The 15,940-nt window shown below is 45.7% G+C and overlaps 1 long non-coding RNA gene across 1 annotated transcript; it reads left to right on the top strand.

The window, feature by feature from the left end:
- The first annotated feature begins 5,101 nt into the window (after window positions 1–5,101).
- Window positions 5,102–10,542, top strand: LOC140624446 (uncharacterized). Its single transcript, XR_012023929.1, has 3 exons — window positions 5,102–6,266; window positions 9,279–9,395; window positions 9,604–10,542. It is a non-coding gene; the product is annotated as an uncharacterized lncRNA (long non-coding RNA).
- The last annotated feature ends 5,398 nt before the right edge of the window (window positions 10,543–15,940 follow it).

The following is a 15,940-nucleotide window of genomic DNA, read 5'->3' on the forward strand; positions in this document are numbered from 1 at the left end:
GTGAGCCCAGGGCCAGCTGAAGAAAGCAGCAAGAGCTGCAGCAGCTCCCAGGGGTCTCTGGACCCCTTCCTTTCTGCTGTTACCCCTTCCCATCCCTTTTGCCTCCAGCTGCAGAGAAGGCCTGGGAGATAGAGGTATAGGACCTGGGAGGAGGTTGAGTCCTGAGAGGAGTGTTCATCTGGGGACCTTGGTTGGAAAGAATAACCTCCTAGCTTAAACCTCTGGAGCACAGCTCTCACACAACACCAAGGCCCAGCCCAGCATAGGAGGAAGAACTCTCAGGGTACCCCTCTGCCAGTAGCCCCGTTGCCCACTTCCCAATTTTCCCCCTGTAGGCCCTGTGTAAACTATCTCCACTAAGCCCTAGGTAGGGGTCCTCCTCTCCAAGTCTGGTCAAAGCCAGAGTTTGTGTCAGGATCTGGCATAGAACACGTTTTCCTCCCTACCTCATCCCTTTACCTACTATCAGTTTACAGTGTCCCACGGCAAGACTCCTATCCCATACATTTAATTCTTAGCAGAACATTGAAATAAACCATTCCCATTTTAACAGATCAGGAAACTGGCCTACAGCTTAAGTGACTTAGTTTTGATCACTCACCTAAGAAGGGGTTGGCCTGCTTTCCCTCTTCTTGCATGGCTCAGGGGATATGTTAGAGCTGGAGAAGGATGGGGTGTGTGTGCATACTCACACACACACAGTGGGGCAGGAGACTTATTAGGCATGCTACTCCACAGTGTCTCCCCACACACCTTGGCGGTGGAAAATGTTCACCCACCTACAGGGCTCCCAGGAGCTGCATAGACAAAAGCAAGCAGCCACTCCACCTCCATTCAACTCAGCCCCCATGAGGCTGTGGGCACAGTACCATGCCAAAACTGTGCTGAGTGTCGTTATGCTCTTGGACACATTTCTAAATAATCATGAATCAAAGAAGTCACAAGAGAAAACTAGAAAATGTTTCAAATGGAATGATAACGAAATACTATCAAATATATCAAAACTAATAGGCTGCAACTAAAGCAATGCATGTTGCATGTCCCTATGTTAGAAAAGAAGAATGGTTGAAAATGAATTATGCAAACTTACGTAAGTGGTAGAATGGTGTTGGAGCAAGTAAGTGAGTATCTGTTTTACCTGTACTTTGAAGCCTTCACAAAAATTAATTTGAAATGGAGTATCAGGGCAGCCCGGATGGCTCAGCGGGTTAGCACCGCCTGCAGCCCAGGGCGTGATCCTGGAGACCCAGGATCGAGTCCCACGTCGGGCTCCCTACGTGGAGCCTGCTTCTCCCTCTGCCTGTGTCTCTGCCCCCGCCCCCCTCTCTCTCTCTGTCTTTCATGAATAAATAAATTTAAAAAAATAAAAAAAAAAGAAATGGAGCATCAGCATAACTGCGAAGGTAAAACAGTGAAACTTTAGAGAAAACATAGACTATCTTTTTAACCTTGGACTAGGCAAAGATTTCTTAAACAAGACACAAAGGGAGCTCCTGGCTGGCTCAGTCAGTGAAGCATACAACTCTTGATTTGGAGGTCATGAGTTTGAACCCCACATTGGGTGTGGAGCCTACTTCAGAAAAAAAACAAAACAAAACAAAACAACCCAAGACTCAGAAAGCTCTAAGCATCAAAGGTTGATAAATTAGACTCCATTAAAATTAAGAACTTCTGGTCATTAATTAAAGATATTTAAGAAAATGAAGAGATAGGGACGCCTGGGTGGCTCAGTGGTTAAGCATCTGCCTTTGGCTCAGGGCATGATCTGGGGTCCCGGGATCGAGTCCCACATCGGGCTCCCTGTATGGAACCTGCTTTTCCCTCTGCCTCTCTCCCTCAATCTATCTCTCTCTCTCTCTCTCTCTCTCATTCTCTGTGTCTCAGGAATAAATAAAATCTTTTTTTTTTTAAGAAAATGAGAAGATAAGTTACACACTGGAAAAAGAACATTGTGCTACATATATTTAAAAAGAGGGGGACGCCTGGGTAGCCCATTTGGTTAAGCATCTGCCTTCAGCTCAGGTTGTGATCCCAGGGTCCTGGGATCAAGCCCCAAATTGGGTTCCCTGCTCAGTGGGGAGCCTGCTTCTCCCTCCCCGTCTACCTGCTGCTCCCCCTGCTGTACTCTCTCTCTCACTCTGGCAAATAAATAAATATTAAAAAAACAAAAAAGGACTCCTGCAGAATATGTAAAGAATTCCATAGTCTTATGGAAAAAGATCTAAAACAGACTCTTCACAAAAGACGATTTCCAAATGGTCAATAAGCATGTGGAAGGGTGCTCAATATCACTCAATATGGAGTTTAATTCATAGAGAAATGTGAATTAAAACAGCAAGGGGCACCTGGTTAGCTCAGTTGGTAGAACATCTGACTCTTTTTTTTTTAAGATTTTGTTTATTTATTCATAGACAGAGAGAGAGAGAGAGGCAGAGACACAGGCAGAGAGAGAGGGAGAAGCAGGCTCCATGCAGGGAGCCCGACGCGGGACTCGATCCCAGGTCTCCAGGATCACACCCCAGGCTGCAGGCAGCGCCAACCCGCTGCGCCACCGGGGCTGCCTGAACATCTGACTCTTGATGTGAGTTCTAGTCCCACATTGGGTGTAGAAATTACTTTAAAATAAATAAATAAATAAAAATAAATTAAGAGGCAGTTGGGTGACTCAGTGGTTAATGTCTGACTCTTGATTTCAGCTAAGGTCATGATCTCAGGGTCTTGAGATCAAGCCCTACATCAAGCTCCACATTCAGCATGGAGTCTGCTTGACATTCTGTCTCTCCCTCTCCCTCTGCCCCTCCCTCTGCTCATGTGTGCCCTCTCTAAATAAGTAAGTAAATAAATAAATAAATAAAATTCAAAAATAAATAAACTTTAAAAATAAAACCATAGTGAGATACTATTGTACACTAATTACTAAATTGGCTAAAATTAAAAAGATTGACAAAACCAAGTGTTGGTGAGGATATGAAATAACTAGAACTGGAAAGAGGTAAGTTGGAAAACCGTAGTATTCACTGTAACTCCTAACCTGACATATGATCCAGCAAGTTCACTCTTCAGTACAAATCCAGGAGAACTGTGATTTCTACCAAAGTGCATGTCTAGAATGTTCTTGGCAACTTTATTCATAATAGCTAAAACCTGGAATCAATCCAAATATCCAACAGCAGGAAAATGAATAAAAATGGTATATTCATACAGTGGGAGACTACATAGCAATAAAAACAGAATGAACTGCTGTCCACAACAGGGATAAATCTCCCAGACACAATGTTGGATAAAAGTCGCCAGCCATAGAGGAGTGAATGTGGTGTGTTTCCATTTATATGGTGTCCCAAACTAGGTAAAAACGTAGCAAATGGAGTGGTACCTGGGCAGCTCAGTCAGCTGAACCTCTGACTCTTGGTCAAGATCTCAGGATTGTGAGATGGAGCCCCATGTGGGACTCCTTGCTCAGCGGGGAGTCTGCTTGAGATTGTCTCCCTCTGGCCTTCCACGACTACACGCACACATGCTCTCTCTCTCTTTCAAATAAATCTTAAAAACAACAACAAAACTATAGCAAATAGTGACAGAACTCTGGTAATTCTGGGAACAGTACTGACCAAAGGAGAGGAATAAAAATGATGTCTGCAGTGCTGGAAATGTTTTCTATCTTGATAGAATAAATAATTTAATTTAATTAATAGATCGAATTAATAAATAAATTTAAATGGTCACTTCCCCAGCTTGTTCTCCTTATGTGTTCTTTTTTGTAAGATTTTGTTTATCTATTCACGAGAGACATAGAAAGAGAGAGAGGCAGTGACACAGGCAGAGGGAGAAGCAGGCTCCATGCAGGGAGCCCAACGCAGGACCCAATCTCGGGACCCTGGGACCATGCCCCGAGCCAAAGGCAGATGCTCAACCACTGAGCCAGCCACGCGTCCCTCCTTATATGTTCTTGTCTTGTCTCTTGTGACACTTGTTTTCTTCCTGTCTCCTGAAGTTATCTTCAAGACATTGACTTCTGGGATTTGCAGAGCTTCACAGTATTGTACTTCCTCTTTTCTGTCTGTAGATTGTTTTTCTCCACCGGAAAAGGCAGCAATTTCCTAAAATTATGAATGTGAAGAAAAGCATTTGTTGTTGTTTATGATACAGAATAAAAATGTAAAAGGGGGAAAAGACAGACAGTACCAATGAGATATCAGTTGTAATGAACAGAAAGCTTGATTCATATTGTCTTATATTACAAAAATAATATATTGGCTCATATAACTGAAAAACCTCAAGGCTGGTTTCAGATGAGGTACCAGGCCTTTTGGTTGTATAAGAAGTTGGTGTGATAGACCCAGCTGGTTGCCTTTCTAATACCTATTCCCCTTTCCTCCCCAAAGAGGCCCAGTTTTGTTTGGGGTAGGGCCTGGTTAAACAGACTAACTTCCTCAGATTCCTTAAGAGTTCGTGGTGTCCCTGGGACACAGTGTGACCCAGGTGACTTATGTAGACTTCTGGGAAAGCTTTGCTTCCCTGGCACAAGTGCTTCCCTTTTCTTATTTTCCTTTCAATTTCCTGCCCAGAAGGTGAATGTGATGCTTAGAGGTATAGCAGCCGACTCATGACCATGAGGCAACAATTTTGAGAATGGACTGAGCTGCCAAGGATGGTAGGCAAGAAAAGCAGACTGTGCCCGCCTGGCAGGGTAAACCAGTTGCACCAACCCTGGTCTGCCCACCTCCTGGCATTGTATTGCATGAGACAAACATGAAACAAATATTTGTTTAAGCTACTCTGGTTTTCTCTTCCTTGCAGCTAAACATGTTCCCGACTGACATCTTCAGTTCCTTTATAACTCTTTTTTAAAATATTTTATTTATTTAGGGGGATCCCTGGGTGGCTCAGCGGTTTAGTGCCTGCCTTCAGCCCAGGGCGTGATCCTGGAGTCCTGGGATCGAGTCCCACGTCGGGCTCCTTGCATGGAGCCTGCTTCTCTCTCTGCCTATGTCTCTGCCTCTCTCTCTCTGTGTCTCTCATGAAATCTTTATTTATTCACACACACAGAGGAAGAAGCAGGCTCCCTGTGGGGAGCCCGATGCGGAACTCTATCTTGGGACTCCAGGATCATGCCCTGAGCTGAAGGCAGATGCTCAACCACTGAGCCACCCAGATGTCCCTATAACTCTTTTTTTTTTTTTTTTTTAGAGAGAGATTTTATGTGTTCATTTGAGAGATGGGGAGAAGCATACTCCCTGCTGAGCAGGGAGCCCAACATGGGGCTTGATCCCAGGACCTTGAGATCATGACCTGAGTCGAAGGCTTAACCGACTGAGCGACCCGGATGCCCTAATAACTCTTGTCCATGTTTTTTTGTGGTCAATGCTTTATTCTAAGTCTGTTTCCCTTGTGGACCCAAATGGGCTCTTCGGAGTCTCTGAGGCCTCTTGCTTCCTCACCCACAGCCTACTGGGGAAAGTCACCTTTGTCCCACAAGTCCCTGGTCCTGGTTCTGGATATCCCACTGGCATTTGAGGCTGAAGGCTGTGGCTGGAGTACTCAGGGAGTTTCTCAGATCTGGGTGAGGCCTGATGGTCCTCTTTGGACTTTAGCTGAACCCTTTCAGCCTTCAGCTTGTGATTCTCACAGAAGTTGTGACCTCCAGTGGCCTGGCCCCTGGAGTGGCCCTGGGGGTGGAGTGGGTCAAATGAGCCCGCACCTTCTGCCAAAGTCAGCGTCAAAAATCTACCCGTGGGAACCAGGTCTGGCTTTTGGTTTGGGCAGGTGTTGACTTTGGGCAAATTCCCAGCCTAGAAAAAAATGACTTTTGGTGTGGAATCTTGTTCTTCAGCACGGCCTTGAAAGTCATGTACTCGGGTGTTTTGTTGGTAGGATAGCAGCTGGGTAGTATTCAAGAAGTTGAGAGAGGTTTAAACTGCAGAGGCATCTGAGTATCGTCACAGTCTTGTCTGAGGTCACAAGGCTTGTAAGTGATGGAGTCGAGAGGAGTCTGACATTCCAGTAACCCCCCAGCCACAATACTAAGACACAATGACACTTGAGGTCAATATTGTTTTTAAACACAGACTCACTTTAATCACATTACAGGCGCACAGGAATGTTCTTCAATTCTACAATGAAATATGCCTTTTCCCATTTACCTGGAAGCACACAACCCTGGACCTCTCTTTTATTGTCATCTTTTTTCAAAGACACAAGTAAAGAAAAAAACAGCATGGGCAAGGTGAGGGAGCAAGACTAAAAGCCACACTTGGACTTGGGATTAGGTAAGTGTGGCATGCATGCTTAGTCTGAAAGGGGAAGTCGTTGACGCCAGGCAGAGGTGCAAGCCCGATGTTGTCAGAGCTTCAGATTTTCCAAGAAAAGCCAGAAAGCTGAATTTTTTAAAAAAGATGTTACTTTTGGGACATCTGGGTGGCTCAGCAGTTGAGGGTCTGCCTTTAGCCTAGGGCGTGATCCCAGAGTCCTGGGATCCCTGTATGGAGCCTGCTTCTCTCTCTGCCTGTGTCTCTGCCTCTCTCTCTCTCTCTGTCTCTTGTGAATAAATAAATAAGCGATCTTTAAAAAAAATAAAAGATGTTACTTTTAGGTATTCTCTGCATCCAACCTGGAGCTTGAACTTGCAACCCTGAGATCAAGAGTTGCACACTCCACCAACTCAGCCAGGCACGTGCCCCCAGAAAACTGAAATTTTTTTAAAGATTCTTTTTTTTTTTTTTTTATTTGACAGAGCAAGATAGCACAAGCAGGAGGAGCAGCAGAGGGAGAGGGAGAAAGCAGACTCCCCTGCTGAGCAGGGAGCCCATGTGGGGCTCAATTCCAGGACCCCTGGGGTCATAACCTGAGCTGAAAGCAGATGGTTGACCAACTGAGCCATTCAGGCACCCCAAAACTGAATTTTTTTGTAATATGCTGTTTTTACTGTTGGCTCAAAAAACTGTGTATGGATTGTCATGTTTCCACTGCCAGTGTAATGGAATAGAACTTCTGGGGATCCCTGGGTGGCTCAGCAGTTTAGCGCCTGCCTTTGGCCCAGGGTGTGATCCTGGAGACCCAGGATGGAGTCCCTCGTCAGGCTCCCTGTATGGAGCCTGCTTCTCCCTCTGCCTCTCTCTCTCTTTCTTTCTCTCTTTCTCTCTCTCTCTGTCTCATGAATAAATAAAATATTTTTTAAAAAGGAGTAGAACTTCTGCCCTTGTGGTGGTTCTAGCCTGAAGTGCTTTGAGAACAGGAGTAATTTCCTTCTTCCTGCAGTCCTGGTAGGTTTCTGAAGAAGGTTGTGTTTAGGGAGAGTTCCTAAAGGTGGGAGGAGCTTCCCAAAATGAGGAGGATTGGAGTGACTTCTATCCAGCTTTTGCATAGTTGTTCACCATAAGAATGCTAACAGGCCTGCAGTTCCCAGCCTTACAAGCCTTTGACCCCCATCCTGGCCCACACACTTCTACCATCCGGTTTCTTCTTTCTGGGAAATAAGGAACTGCTGAAGGAGTCCCAGGTGTCCTTCCAAGTCCTCCCAGCCACCCTGGGCTGGGCCTACTCCCCGAGGTTAGCAGAGGAAACCCCCAGCTCTTGGGGCCTTCCCCTTGACCCTTGAAGGTGGGACAGCAAAGAGAAGGGAGGAGGGCCTGAGGACTCCCCGGGAGTGAGAGAATCCTCCCCAGGCTATCTCTACTTTTCAGAAAGGGTAAGCCAGCCAAAGTTGCTGCCTGGGTGCCACACTTGAGTGGATGGAAGTGGAAGACAGCACCTTCTGTCTTCTCAACTGCATTACCATCCTATTTCAACACCACAAATAGCACAGCAACCTCAAATTATAGACCTCCTTATGTGACGCAATAATCATCAATGTCGTGTTCTTGCCAAAAATGTTAAATATGAATCTGATAATTCCAGAATATTATGCTATAAACCAGCCTGAACTCTTATGAAAAATAATCAAACAAGAAGACTGAGTGTGGGGTAGAAAATATTATTTTATATTAATAGAGACCAAAAAGACCTAACAGCAAAAGGCAATGTGTGAACCTTGGCTCCTGAACTAAAATAGATATGCTAAATATGCATTCTTTAGGGGTGCCTGGGTGGCTTAGTTGGTTAAGTGTCTGACTCTTGGTTTTAGCTTTGGTCATGATCTCGGGGTTATGGGATCAAGCCCCAAGTCCGGCTCTTTGCTCAGACTGACTCTGCTTATCTCTCTCCCTCTATCTCTAAAGTGAATTTTTAAAAAGACATCCTTATGACCAGTGGGGTCGACAGCACTCAATTACTTTTGCTTTGCTCAGATGTGCTAATAGCGGCGTAATTATGTAGAACGGTGACACTTGGGGCCAGATGATTCTCCTGAGAGTTCAGCAGCACTTCTGGTCCCTGCCCACTAGGTGTCAGGAGCACTGCACCCTGTCAGTTGCAACAAGCAGAAATGTCTGCAAAAATGTTTTAGAATCAGATAGCATTAAGAGTTGCATCATATCATGAATATACGAAAGCACACTGGACTATACTTTTGAAAATGGTTAAAATGAAAAAAAAATGAAAATGGTTAAAATGGTGAATTTTGTGTGATGTGAGCTTTTTTCTCAGTAAGGAATATAATTTAAAAGTGTCTCCAGGGGATCCCTGAGTGGCTCAGCAGTTTGGCGCCTGCCTTTGGCCCGGGGTGTGATCCTGGAGACCTGGAATCGAGTCCCACATCAGGCTCCCTGCATGGAGTCTGCTTCTCCCTCTGCCTATGTCTCTGCCTCTCTTTCTCTCTGTGTCTCTCATGAACAAATAAATAAAATCTTTTAAAAAATAAAATAAAAGTGTTTCCAGTTGACATTGTCAAATATCCCCTGAGGGACAAAATCACCCCCTGGCCAGAGAACCATTGGTGTGGAGGGATGGGGAGGGAGATGCAGGCTGAAGGATTTAGGAGGAAAATGTCTTGTTTGTACCTTGCTTTCAAAGAGCAGATGTGGCAAAATGTTAACCTTGGTGAAACGAGGTGACAGGTGTGTCGGTTGTTCATTTTGCTATTGTGTCAACTTTCTATAATTTAAAATTGTTCAAAGCCAAAAGAAAATACAGTTTCACAATTTCTGTTTACAACATCCCAAGGGACCCATAATAGGTGCCAATTATGCAGCCTCGTTTCAGATGGATTGTTAAGTGCCTGCATGAGTTGAGTTGCTCAGTCCTCATTCCTTCAAGGGAGGATTCTTTCCATATTTCTCATCCCCCCCTCCTCCCTCTCTGTCTCTTTCTCTCTCTCTTTGTCTCCGGCCCTATCACACCCCCAGGCTGCCTTGAACATGCTGGCCCTGTGGCTCCTGCTGACCTGTGGAGAGAGGTCCATCCTATGGACCAACATCTACCTGGACTGGGTACAGATGATGGGTTCTGTCAACTTCTTTGTAGTGAGTATTCTCCCCTCTGGTGACTTTTAAAAATGATCACAAAATTTTCTAGCACTGGTCCCATTAAGAGAAAGGGTCTCTGTCCTCTCTCCTTAAATATGAACTGCAGCTTGCTTAAGCAATAGAATAGAGTGTGAAATGATATTATATCAGTTTCCAGACCCTGGCCTTAAAAGTCTAGAATCTGCTATCTCTTGTGTCATTTGAGATACTTGTTCTTGGAACCCAGCCACCATGCTATAAGGAAGTCCAAGCCACCCTGTGGAGAGGCATATGTGGAGAGAAGCAGCATACAGCAGCAACTTGAAAGCCATGTGAGTGAGTCATCTTGGAAGTGAATCTTCTAGCCCCAGCTGACGCCACATGGGGCAGAGGTGAGCTGTTCCTGCTGAGCTCTGCCTATTTTGCAGATTTTTTAGCAAATTACATGATGGCTTCTCTCTTAAGTCACTAATTTTGGGGGTGGTTTGTTTGCAGTGATAGGTAACTGATGCATCCCCTGCCTCCCCCCTGACTCCTACCCTAAACTGGGAGCCCAGGCCTGGAAGGCAAGAAATAGACCAGCTCCTGGGGCAGCCCCCCCCCCCCCCCGGGGGCGCAGCAGTTTAGCGCCGCCTGCAGCCTGGGGTTTGATCCTGGGGACCCTGAATCGAGTCCCACATCAGTCTCCCCGCATGGAGCCTGCTTCTCCCTCTGCCTGTGCCTCTGCCTCTCTCTCTCTCTCTGTGTCTCTATGAATAAATAAATAAAATCCTTAAAAAAAAAAAAAAAGAAATAGCTGAGACCTAGGTCAGCACTTATTCCTTCAGCAAGTATTTATTGAGTGTCCTCCAAGTGCTAGACACTGTTGCAAGGGCTGAGGAGTTCGCAGTGAATGAGACAGACCCTGAGAAAGACAAGTGGAGAGAACTGTCTTCTTGGAGGAGGTTATTTCTAAGCTGAGCCTTTCTAAGGAAAATAAGCCACACACAGAAGCAGAGAAAGGGCACATGAAACACTATGTGCTAGGGACACCTGGATGGCTCAGTGACTGAACGTCTGCCCTTGGCTCTGGGTGTGATCCCGGTCTGGAATCGAGTCCCGCATCGTGCTCCCTGCAGGGAGCCTGCTTCTCCCTCTGCCTATGTTTCTGCCTCTCTCTGTGTATCTCATGAATAAATAAATAGAATCTTAAAAAGAAAGAAAAAGAAAGAAAGAAAGAAAGAAAGAAAGAAAGAAAGAAAGAAAGAAAGAAGAAAAAAAGAAAGAAAAAGAAAGAGAAAGAAAGAAAGAAAGAAAGACAGACTATGTGCTAGTTTTGGGTGAGGCTGCCAGATTTGACAAATAAAAAATAAAAATTTAAACCCCGGGGTGGCTCAGTGGTTGGGCGTCTGCCTTTAGCTCAGGGTGTGATCCCGGATCCTGGGATCTAGTCCCACATTGGGCTCCCTCTCCACCTGTGTCTCTGCCTCCCTCTCTGTGTCTCTCATGAATAAATAAATAAAATCTTAAAAAAAAAAAAATTTAACCCCCAGTTAAACTTGAACTTTAGATAAATAATGAATACCTTTCTTTGTATATACATATGCCCCATGCAGTTTGGGGACATACTTAAAGAGTTATCCATACATATCTGAAATTCAGGTTAACTGGGAATCCTTCATTTTATCTGGAACCCTAGTTATAGGGCAGAAAAGAGAAAAACTCGTGATTTCAAGAGACAGTTCAGAAAGCTGGATGGCACAGTGGCAAACAGGGCATGACCTCAGAAGTAAATAAAGGTCCTAAAAGGCCAGCTTGCCAGGTCCATTTTGAATTTCATCCTGAATCAATGGGGAGCCATGAGAGGGTTTAGAGCCGAGAGTGACACAGTCAGAGTTGTGTGTTGGAACGGTATTCAGGACTACCATATGGAGGCGATGGGAGAGCCTGTAGGCAGTGAGATCAGGAGAAGGAATCCTCTGCCCTGCTAGGTTCACACTCTGCACCGCGCTCACGCAAAGCCATGAGAATGTTGAACTGATCCACACTTTACACTTTTCTTCTCTATGTTTTAAGCTATAAGCTTCCCCTTAACTACTGCTTCCGTATATCGCACAAGCTTTGATATATTTAGTTTTATCATTCCACTCAAGATGTTTTCTAATTCCCCTTCAAATATCTCTTTGACCTTTGAATTCTTTAGATGTGTGTTGTGTAATTTCCAAATATCAGAGATTTTTCTGTATATCTCTCATTGTTATTTATTTTAATTTCCTTCCATGGTGGTCAGAGAACATGTCTGTATGTTCTTTACATTTTATTAATATTGTTTGATGGGTGAACATATGGTCTGCCTTGGTGAAGGTGCCATGTCTACCGGAAAAGAATGTGGGGTTCCACGACTGTGGAGTTTAGTTTCTGTAAATGTCAGCTACGGGCAGGACAGTTGACAAGGTTCTTCTTGCGTTTTCTTCTATGCATTTTCTCATTATTCAGTCCAGCTATTTAATCCACCAATCAGAGTGGGGTGTAAAAATCTTCGGCGATTATTATAGATTAGTCAAGTTTTTCCCTTTCTTGCCAGTTTTTTCTTCAGCTATTTGGAGGCTCTGTTGCTAGATATATACACATACGTGATTATTATTATGACTTCTTTTATCCATATAGCTTTTCCTCCTTAGCTTGGTTAACAGCCATTCTCTTGAAGTTTACTTTTCTGTTATTAATACAGCCTCTGCAACTTTCCAGCAGTCACTGGTCGCTTGCTATATCTTTATCCAGCCATTTGCTTTCTTATTTATCCCAGATCAAGCCTGGCCAGGCCCAAATAGTACAAGTAATCTACATTAACAGGTGGCTCAAGCACCAATGTCACCTAATGCTGTTGCACTCATGGCTATCACTCAGCTCCCACCCATACATTGTGTGGGCTACCCAGCAAATGGCTAATGAAGAGGCAGAAAGCCCAGGCTTGGTTTAAGAATGCTTTGTCTTGGGCAGCCCCGGTGGCTCAGTGGTTTAGCACCGCCTTGGGCCCAGGGCGTGATCCTGGAGACCCGGGATCAAGTCCCACATCAGGCTCCCTGCATGGGGCCTGCTTCTCCCTCTGCCTCTCTCTCTCTCTCTCTCTCTATCTGTGTGTGTGTCTCACATGAATAAATAAATAAAATCTTAAAAAAAAAAAAAAGAGTGTTTTGTCTTGGTGTGAAAGAGACAAACTAAAAATGAATTGCTCTTGCACTATAGCCCCAGCTGTGGGGGGAAGTCTTCCCAATGGACAAAAGTTTGAGCAATGCACCTAGTCATTCGGACAGGGCGCTCTGCTTCATGGCCTGAGAGCTGTGTCATCACACAGAGCTTTCTGCTCAAAAGGGTCCCACATTGTGGGACTGTCTTGAAATTCATCATAATTTTGAACAAGCTGTTCTGCATTTTTAATTTACACTGAATCCCACAAAATAGGTCCTGGGTAAAAGGTTCCAAGGCCAGTATAAAATAGAGGATCCACAGAAGATAAGCCCATCTTGACTGGGGTTGCTGTGCTACCTGTGTGTGTGTGCTTGTGTGTGTGTGTGGCACATAGCAAGTATTCAAAAATGATAGCTGTTGCTACTGTGTGTTGATAATGATGATGATGGTGGTGGCGGTGATGATAAGTTATTGGACTCCTCCAGAATTGTTTTTTAAACTTCATTTAAGTCTGATTAATTCACTACTTACAAGCCATCCTTTTGCTTTGTTTCAAGGACTCCTTTGCAAAGCATTTTTTTATTTAAGCAGTGCCTTTGCCAACCCTCAGGGAGTTAACACAGATATACACCTACCCTCTCAAACACACACTGACATTGCACACCTACATCCAGATGTTACCCCATTCATCCAGTTGCATCAACAGTCCCTAAAATCCCACCCCCCAACCCAGCTGCCCCTGATTCTCTCAAAGTTGACACGGACACACGCACACATGCTCACACCCTCAGGTCATCTGACTGCGTGGGTGACATCTGCACAATTTCCCTCCCGTTCAGTGTGAAAACCTCCTGCCAGGGACAGCTGATGTGAAGGCTGCTTTTGTGCAGGCGGCAGACTCTATAATTTGCATTTGAAAATTTTAAAAATTATTGCAAATTAGAAAGTGTGTGCATGTGAGACTTCTGGTGGCTAGGAAGGATAAGAAGGCTTGGCATCTTGAAAGTGCATTCGCTGTATTCCTATAGTTTTCTAGATTTCCAAGGAAAGCCAGAGGTTGTCCTTATGTGGAAGCTTAGCAAGGAAGCAGAGGTGATTTTATGTTCTTGGGCAGTCTAGGGGTTGGGGATGTTGGAAGCTCTGCAGGCACCCTGGGGTGAGCCCCTGGGGTGCAGGGCCCTGATTTAATAAAGGCTGCCAGTGTCAGGGGGGAAAAAAACAGCAATTCTACTGCTTCACATGGTACAACAAATCTGGCCTTTTAGATAAGAAGAGCCAGGACTGAGGGGAGGTGAGGTGAAAGACGATATCACCAGCTCCTCTCATGTTTCCTGCAAGAAATCCCTGCAGAGAAGAAACTCCTGGCTCAGTGAGTCACTGGTTTTATAAGCCAAGAGAGGTAGAAAGCAGATTCCAGGAAATATGCAAGAAGATTCTTGGGGAAAGTTTTCAGCTTTAGTGTGAAACTGTCAAGACTCTCTACTTTTGTAGGAACTAGAGGGGAAAAAGAAGAGCGAGAATGACTAGAAAAACAGCAAGGCGAGAGCCTGTACCTCGGGGCAATTTGGAATAACTGGAGAGATGGCACCAACTCGGCAAATTTTCCAGGCAGCTTCAGAGAAAGAGAAAATACCCTAGTGTTCCAAGGCCTTCCATCTTTCGTAATGTAACAGATATTTACACAGCATCCGTCCAGGTCCTGTGATGGGCACTGGGCACGAGTAGTGAATGAGGCACCAGTCCCTGGCCCACAGAGCTTCTAGCCTCGGAGCAAGGAATTGCACGCACTTAGGCCATGTGACAGGGAAGAAGCTTCAGGGGCATGAGGCCGCTGTGGGGATCCTACAAGGCTTCTTGATACCTTGGGTAGGATCATCCAGACACAAGAAAGGACAGGCTTAATTGTAGCTGGAAACCTAGAATAGAGAGAGCAGGGCTGTTTGGAAGAAGTGGAAGGAGAACAGTTTGGGGAACAGAGCCACAAGAAAATATTGGATAGATCTTTTCTCTTTTTCTATTTTGGGTAATTTGCTTACTTACAAAATTGGGGTGTATGTGTGCATCTCCTAAATGCCAGGCCACCTATTTGGCACTTTCTGTTTATTTACAGAGAAATTCAGTTCACCAGTGTTTACTGAGCTCCCTGAGCAAATAGCTGAGCCCAGGGCTGGAGTAGGCACAAGGCACAGCAAAGGCAAAGGCCCAAAGGTCGGACACCCTCCCTACCCCCGCCAAACATCTCGGGGAAAAGTCTGTCCCTTGGGTCTGGAGTAAAGTAAAGGAAGCTGAGGTCCAAAGGCAGATGGAGTTGATCTTCAGATTTCGTCGAATGGGGAGCAGGCTGAGTTCTAGAGAGATCCATGCCCCGAGAAGCTGAGGCTGGGTTGGGGAGGTCCCACCTCAGCACATTCTCTTCTGTGTGACGTTGGAGATAATTAACCCCAGGACCCTAACAGCTGCCACCACCTCCCTTCAGGAATTCGGGCCCTCCCTGCATGACATCTAGGCCACACTCCCACTGCACAGCTCTGGGGGAGAAAGGAATCTCATTACAGCCTTTTAGCAGATGCACTGGCCTGGAGTCACCTGCACCCCAGTCCCCTTGCTGGGACAATCTCTGCTAGCACCCTGGGCTCCCCAGGGCCAAGCCTGATGAGTGCCTTACCCCTGGGCCATAAACCTGCCAGTTCTCTGCCTGTCCAGCTCCTATGGGCTCTCGAGGATCCTGACACAGCTCACAATGGCATCTGGGGGAACAGAGGAGCCCCAGAGGGGAAGGTAAGAGCCTTGGGTCCCATCCCAGCCTGGCAGCTGGTTCACTGTGGTGCACTTGTTAACTTTTGAGATCTAGGACCTCTGAGTCTGAGAATCAGGTGGAGTGACTGGACCTGGGTCCAGCCTTGGTGTGTGGAACCCATACAAGAGCAACTGTCCCTTTCATAAGGGGAGGCAGATGAAAGGCTGCAGTGGGAGCAGCATGGGCATTGTAAGCATGACCAGGAGGTTCCTGAACTAGCATGGAGTCCAGGGAAGGCATTCCAAGGGAAGTGATGTCCAAGGTGAGGCTTCATGGGTAGGCAGGTGAAGGAAAGAGGAAAAAGATCCACAGGACAGCCTATGAAGGCATGAGAAGCATTCAGGATATATTCAGGGTCCCTGGAACTAGGAACTCATGGGTGGGGGGGAACTGGCCAGAGATGAAGGACGAATGAGGAAGTGACAAGGGACAGGGTCCACTCTGCAAAGGCCATCAGCTGCCCTGTGGAGAATGGACCAGGCTGGGTGAAACCAAGGACACTAAAGGGACCAGAAGGGACCAGAAAGGAGGTGCAGGTGGTGCCCTGGCTAAAGGTGGGGTGGGGAGATGGGGAGGACAGGACAAGTGCTGGCTTTTG

Source organism: Canis lupus, chromosome 3 (genome assembly GCF_048164855.1).
Source record: "Canis lupus baileyi chromosome 3, mCanLup2.hap1, whole genome shotgun sequence".
Classification (NCBI taxonomy): domain Eukaryota; kingdom Metazoa; phylum Chordata; class Mammalia; order Carnivora; family Canidae; genus Canis; species Canis lupus.